General features: G+C 39.2%; 1 pseudogene; it reads right to left on the reverse strand.

Annotated features, from left to right (window-relative positions):
* Positions 1 to 1,787: 1,787 nt before the first annotated feature.
* On the reverse strand, positions 1,788 to 2,154 carry LOC129485865 (large ribosomal subunit protein eL8-like; annotated as a pseudogene).
* Between the last annotated feature and the right edge of the window lie 5,693 nt (positions 2,155 to 7,847).

Here is a 7,847-nt window from a genome sequence, read left to right on the forward strand (position 1 = left end):
TGGTTAAAAGTTCAGAGCACCTACCCCCTCTCTTTTGCTCCCTCTTGCCATGAAACTCACTGTCTCCTCTTTCCCTTCCACAGTGATTGAAAGCTCTGTGAAGCCTTCACCAGAAGCAGATGCTGGCATCATGCTTCTTGTACAGACTGCAGAACCATGAGCCAAATAAACCTCATTCTTCATAAACTACCCCATCTTAGGTATTCTTTTGTAGCAACACAAACAGGCTGACACATGTGGCAACAGACACTAATGAGATCTCTACATTTTGTCTCAGTCAGAACTGGGGCATATTTCAGTGTTACCCAAGCCCTAATGTCTGTTCTATGCTCAGTCCTGCAGCTGCTCTCTAGGTAACCTTGTGCGTTCTCATCCAGTTCATCTTCCGCCAGCCCTCCAGCCAAACACTCATGAGTGACCAAATATAACTTTCAGTGCCCCTGAAGAACTCTTTTGTCTCTAGTGTTCTGCATTACAGATTTCAACTACTTTAGTTCCCCCAACTCTTATCTCTGCCTCCTTAGCTTGAGGGAGCAGTCATATACTTCTTAGACCAAAGCTGATTTTAATGTGGTTGTGAAATGGGAAAAGTTTCCTAATCCCCCTTGCAGGGCATGCGGTGGGTATGTGGCTCACTTCTTCAGTGTCCTGCTGCTCAAATCTCTATGGGAAGCATGCAGACGGGCAGGTTGTGGGGCTCCGACCCCACGGCAGTGTCTAGGGGTGAATGTTTACAGCTGAAGCCCCAGTGGGAGTGTGTTACAGTGTGCTCTTTCAGTTTAGCCATCCATAGACAGCTTGTGTTTATCAGCTCAATTAGACCCTCTGCCTTATCACAAGAACGGACGGCTTTCTGTATCCCAGGTTCTCGCCTTGGTGTACCGGAAGAATTGGATTACATGTGGGCTTGGAAGATGGGTGCAAGATTTTTTACTGAGTGGTGGTGGCTCTCAGTGAGGTGGACGGGAGGCCAGAAGTAGGATGGTGTGGGAAGGTGGTTTTCCCCTGGAGTCAGGCCGCCCAGCAGCTGGGCTCTCCTCTGACTGTCCTGGCCAAACTCCACATCATTCCGCTGTTGACGGCTGGCATTTGCCAGGGCCTGTCGGTGTGCTCTTCCACCAGTGTGTTCCTCTTGACGTCCAGCCACGTGTGTCTGTGCCCTCTAGGGTCTCCGGGCTTTTGTAGGACAGGACAAAGGCATGGAGGGCCAGAGTGGTCTTGGAAAATGCAACATTTGGGCACAAAGGCAGGAGTCCCTGTCTTTACCTAGGTCCCTGGGCACAGGCTGGAGGTTAGAGCCATGCCAGGGACCCTGCCCATCTCCTCCCAGCACTTCCCTGCCGTTCTTACATATCAATTGTAAACAAAAACTAAAATTCTAAGGCCCCCCCAACCATCTGAGTGGATTTCCTCCTCAGCCAGGGCTCTTACAATTTAACCTGAAAGACTGGTTCAGGACATGAAGGAAAGTGGGAGATGGACATGCCTCATTATACCTCTCCAGCATTCGCATCAACACAGACTTTAAGTCTGATAAGACACATTTTACAGCCTATTCTCTCTGAAGCCTGTGAGCTAAAAGCTTCATCTGTATAGTAAAACTTTGGTCTCTACAACCTGTTATCGCAAACCCAGACATTCCTTTCTGTTGATTCCAGGTCTTTAGACAAACTCAACCAGTTGTTAACTAGAAAATGTTTAAATTTATCTATTGCCTGGGAGCTCTTCCCACCCCCCTAGCTTTCCAGGCTTTCAGTTGTCTCACCTTTTTGGACCAAACCAATGTATTTCTTTTTTTTTTTCTTTTTGAAGGAAAATTTGTATTATTTTAATTATTTTTATGTACAGAAAACTCAACAGTGTACATTTAACCCAGTTTAGTGGCAAGTTCTGTAGCCTTTGCCTTTTCGAGCTTGGCGATACGAGCCACAGACTTACGACCTAGGACGTTGCCACCCCAGTGACGGCGGATCTCATCGTATTTGTCATTGTAATTGGTCCTGATAGCTTCCACCAGCTTAGCCAAAGCGCCTTTGTCTTCCAAGTTCACCTGTGTGAAGGCGACAGTGGTGCAGGTCTTCTGTGGACTAGACATCCCAGTCTTGCCTTCCTCTTGATAATGCAGTAAGAGACCCCCATTTTATGACACAAGGCAGGCAAGAAGACAACCAGCTGGAAGAAAGCATTAGCTGAAGAGTGTATTTTGACCAAAAGCAGTAAATTTCAGTTAGCTTGTAACAATATTTCTTAAATGCGTTTCATTGAAGTCTCATGTCTCCCTAAAATATCTAAAACAGCTGCTTTGTTTTAGATCACCTTGGGCCCATGTTCTCACGACTTCCTGAGGGATGTGTCAAGGGCCATGGTCACTCATATTTGGTTCAGAATAAACCTCTTCAAATATTTTACAGGGTTAGACTGTTTTCATTGACGATAATTTGGTTTCACAGAGTTTGACTGTTTTCGTTGGCATGGTTGAGACATTATCCCTGGCAGAAGGCTGAACTGGAATGGACATCATTTGATGAGTTCGTCTCCTCTTAACAATCAAAGCCTGTTTTCCAGTGCCAATAAACTGTTGCCTTATATATTGTTTTCCCATTTTTATAGTTGTTTACTGCAAAAAAGAGTCTGGTACAGGTTACTTTGCTTAAGCCTTGACAAAGTTTTATTCTACGATTCTTCAATCAATGTTTCTGTTTTGTTTATTCTGTTATCTCTGTTATGTCATACCATAATTCTCTTATTAATAGCTCATATTCTTTTTCATAGCATATTCAATTCTTTAGCAGTTTCTACTTTTATGTTTGCGAGAAAATTGAAAGCTTGATTTCTTATTTTGACAAGTTTTCTAAAGGTTTCAGCATGCAATATTCTTTTTTTTTTTCATAGCCTTACAATTTGTAATAGTTCATCTGGTTGTAAAGCTCTTACAATCTTTCCTGATTTTAAGTCATTTTAACAACGACTTTCTCTCTTTTTTTTTTTTTAAGAAACAATGTCCTCCTTTTCATTTCTGTTGAGAACTCTACTCAGCTTTTAAAAAAATTCCTGTGTATGTACCTTAATTCTTTTGACAATAAAACATTACTCTGAATATTCAAAGGGTCTTTCTTCTTTAGAATAGTGGTTCCAAAGAGCTATATTTTCCTACATTTGGTGATCGTTCTTTTGTAAATTTGGAACTTGGTTTATAGCTTTTTAAAAAGATTTTACCAACTATTAATATGGAACCACATGCTGTTCTCTTTATGAGTGGATTTTTTAGACATTCTGTTAATGCAAACCAGACGCTCATGACTGCATCAGTCTATGAAAGCTGAGAGATACCTGGGGCATTCTCTCCAGTACAAGTTGCCTCTTCTTTTCCTTTGCCATATTTAATGAAGTTCACTTACTCATGTCAAAATACTTTTTTTTCCTTCCCACATTCACTTTCTCCTTGTCCTTCAGCCTCATCCCACCTCCTCCACTACTCAACACGCAAACACATTCCAAGCCTGATCCCTGGGACTTGCCTAAGGCAGGTGGGAATTCATTTGTTCTCTAAATGTTTTACCCCCCACCCTACCTCCTAACCCCCTGCCCCTCCATCTGGCTCCCCCACATTTCCCTCTAAGAGAGAATTGTAAAATGGTTTATCCTCAGGCACTTCCACTTATCTCCTGGGCATATGCCCTTTCTCAGAAAAAGCAATAAGTTGGAATATTAACAACATCCTCTGATGTAATGTAGCCACTCGCTACATTACAAATTAGAAATCAGTGGTAGTTTTTGTTGTTTTGTCAACATCCTGAAGAATTAAATACAGATACTCCTACATACAAACATTTTACTCCCATCTTTATATTCTTTGTTTTTCTTTTTTTTTTTTTTTTTTTGCCATTCTAATTGAAATCGAGTGGAAGAAAGAAACATAGATAGGCTCATTGTCATCTTACCCAGGAAATAAAAACTTACTGAATGCAAACTTGGTACTGTAACCTAGAATGTAAAAGCTCACTATCCAGCTTAGTAAAGGACCAAAAAAGCTACTACAAAGTGAATTCAAGGACTGGAGCTACTACTCTACTGAACCACATAGAATCCTGCCCTCCCTCACCATGTCCACAAGGACACAGTATGGGGTAGAAAGGCAACACATGCCTGTGCAGAAGTAAAGAGAGCAGCTTACTGTATTAGAAAAGCCATTTGTGTGAGGCCAAGTTGTGGTTCTGACAGCCCAATTATGACAAGTGACATATTTACAAGGTGCCAATCTGTCAAATAAATGGAGACTAAATTGGCTCTGGAATAATAGCTTATAATTCTTTCTGCTGCTTTCTTTGACTGATGTGCTCTATTTTTACCTTTTTTTTTTTTTCTTCACATACTTCAGCTGATTTGTGAGTCCAGGAAATGGTAGGTGCATCTTTAATCCAGTTCAATGGGGCAAAGGACTAGCATTTACAGTCTACATATGATCAGCTTTGGTGCTAATTTAATTACAGAAATGACCTCTGTTAATCATTATAACACTTAATCATGTAGGTATTATTCCTACTTTAAAAATGTTTAAAGAAGCACCAGTGTCCATCAAATAGCTCATAATTACACAGTTCAAAGGGGAAGAATATTTGTATTTGATGACTTATTTCTTTGACTCGTCATTCTACATCATGGCAGGTAATTGTTACTACTTAACTCCACTGCAGTTACTAGTCACACACCTCTGTTCCCTAGTAAAACTCTACGAGGGAAAAGACTGTGTTTTATCTATTCATTGCTTACTCAGAAACTTAGTACAGTGGAAATCAGGAAACATTTATTTAATTCCAAAGCCCATAGAATAACATTAGTAAATTGACTTGGAGGTTGAGACTTAAGTTACAGAAAGGTCTCTCTCTACTTTTCGTTCAGTGATTCTTTCATCTGTACAATGGGTCTATTATCTGACTTACAGGACTATTGTAAGGAACATAAATAGGATGGAATAGAAAACAATACAATGCAATAAGGAGAAAATATCAGAATATAACATAGACATAGATGATATCTATAGCTCTTTCTAAAACATCAGCACCTTCCAAACCCCACGTACATGCATATGCACGCACATACATTGAAATGTAGTATTATCTGGGAATCGGGTCAAAATTTTAGTACCGGTAGAGACAGCACTTGTTTGTTTGTCTTTTTTTTTTTTCGAGATAGAGTCTCTCTCTGTCTCCCAGGCTGGAGTGCAATGGCGTGATCTCAGCTCACTGCAACCTCTGCCTCCCAGGTTCAAGCAATTCTCCTGCCTCAGCCTCCTGAGTAGCTGGGATTACAGGCATGTGCCACCAAGCCTGGTAATTTTTGTATTTTTAGTAGAGACAATGTTTCACATGTTGGCCAGACTAGTCTCCGACTCCCAAACTCAGGTGATCCGCCTGCCTTGGCCTACCAAGGTGCTGCAATTACAGCCGTGAACCACCACACCTAGCCAAGACAGTATTTTTGCTATGTAGCATCTCATTGTATGAACTTAATATAATATGTTTAAATATTTCCTTGCTATGCAATTTTATGTATTATGCATTGTGCTACAATAAAGATACCTGTACATCAATCTTTGTTTAAAATGTGTTTCTACTGAATTATCTGGGTTGAATTCTGAGAAATAAAATTATAAAAGTAGAGATAGGAGTTGAATTATATTGCCAATTTGGTTTTTAGTCAGTTTGTAATAATCTATTCTTTCACTAACAAAGAATGCACGTTAAAATAAGATATTCTCCTAAAAATCAAAAGTTGCCTTTAATAAAATAGTTAATTAGATCATTTAGCAAGATTGACTCTTTAAATATGGGTCAGCAATGTGTATTATATTTAGTGAACTTTTAAATTTTTAAAATGTTCTTATGACCTAATTTTCATAGTGATTTCCTGATACATTAATGATTGAGATACATAAAACATTCTTAGTGCCTAATATTTACCTCTGAAAACTATATTGCTTTTTGAATTGGCAAAATGTTTGGTGGCTGGCTGCCTGTGATACTTTGTAAGTTAACTATTTCTATGTTTGTTTATTTATACTTGGATATTTATCAACTTTTAATAAATTGTTACAAACAAAAATGTTTAATAAATTGATCAATGTTTAAACTATGCGTTAGACATTTGCAATGTATGTGGCAATATATTACACACAACAACTCCCTATAATAAAGAGTATAAGCATAGACTATGAGAGATGCCTTCACAGAGTAAAGTCTGGTAGAAAACATAGGCAAAGTGCAGCCAACTAAAGGATTTCGGAGGTGCCATTGAAGTTCCCTGAGTTTCACCTTTTAAGGAGTCCTGGCCTGCAGATAGTGATGCAGGGGAGCAAAACATCAATGGGATTTATTGAAGAGAAAAGTAGCTGACTTCGCAGTTGGGAGGCTTGGTGCATGGGGGGCAAACTGCTGTTCACATAATCCTCAGGGCAAGAGAGGGACTAAGTGCCTGTTGTAAAGGCCAGTAGATTTGCATCTGTCTAGGGATCCAGCATCCTTCCCAGAGTATGTTCCCTATGGGATTTTTAATGATGCACCATGGACTAGGCATTCGAGATCCAACTGGGTCTTTTGTGTCTTGTCCAATCAAACTACTGAGTGGAGAAAAGAAGCTCAAGGCTAATGTCAATTTCTTAAAGGCTCTAGAAAGATATGCACAAAATTATTGCATTAGTGATACATGTAATAAAGAAAATAATATTAAGTCAAAGAGAGCAGTTTCCAGCAATTGCTCATCAGAGAAAAGTCTTTCTATATCTATAGGGAAAATGTGAAACAATCATTCAGTGAAAACTCGCACTCTCTCTTTCCCCTTCCCCTTGCCTATGCTCAGACCTCACAGGGACCAGATAGAACAGTAAAGTTCCAGTAAATAAAGGAACAAAGAAGAAAAGACACTCTTCACCTCTCCCATCAACTGTGTGTGGTGAGGCTGTCAGGAACTGAGATGGGAATGGGAAGAACACTGACGTTTAAAACACGTTTAGGTTTTTTTTTTTTTGGTCACAAAAAGTTGCACATTTTAATTTGGAGAATAAGAGTGTTTTATGACAAAGTGAATTTAAGATAATGAACTACCTAAGAGTGAGGAAAAAGTCATCAAATCTGCACATTTTTTTTTAATAAAGCCAAGAAGAAAAGACTTTCCTCTCTGCATGAATTTTAAGGAGAGAGTGGAACAAAAATAAAGTGTGTTTTTAGTTTTATTCCAATAATGTATGAAAGACATTGTTTATGCATGAAAATATAACCATGGTTAAGACAATTATGGGGAAATAGATGCATTAAGAGAATATTGAAGGGGCATCTATACGAAAGTAAGGATACAAGCAGCACTTAAACATGAAGGATTTGTACTAGGAGTAGCCATAAAAGCATGCAAGGAGATTATTGCAGGTAGAGCGGCAACCAGATGTGAAGGCCTGTAATTGACAAAATAAGAAAGAAAGTGTTTTCCTATATCTTTTTATATGGGTAGTGCACTGTATTTAACGGTTTTTTTTATATTCGCTTTTTTTGTGTTGTTTCAGCTGAATTATAGAGGAAGAGAAATGGGAGTTGCTGGAATCCCACAGCCAGCTCTGATAGGGCGAGGGCTCAATATTACGTCTCCCACATTTTTCTTCTACATAAATGTAGCCCTTTTCTGAGTGAATTATAAGATAAGTTCTTTCTAGGTTAACATTTTTGGTTTTTAAAAAGGGATTTAACCTCCTACTAATATACTTAGTAAAAATATACCCAGGATTGATTAGAATTGGATATGACTGTCATGAAGGAAGAAGTTGTTATACTCTTAGGTTCTTGGAAACAAGAGGCAAGGCA

The sequence above is a fragment of the Symphalangus syndactylus genome, chromosome 7 (assembly GCF_028878055.3).
Source record: "Symphalangus syndactylus isolate Jambi chromosome 7, NHGRI_mSymSyn1-v2.1_pri, whole genome shotgun sequence".
NCBI lineage: Eukaryota > Metazoa > Chordata > Mammalia > Primates > Hylobatidae > Symphalangus > Symphalangus syndactylus.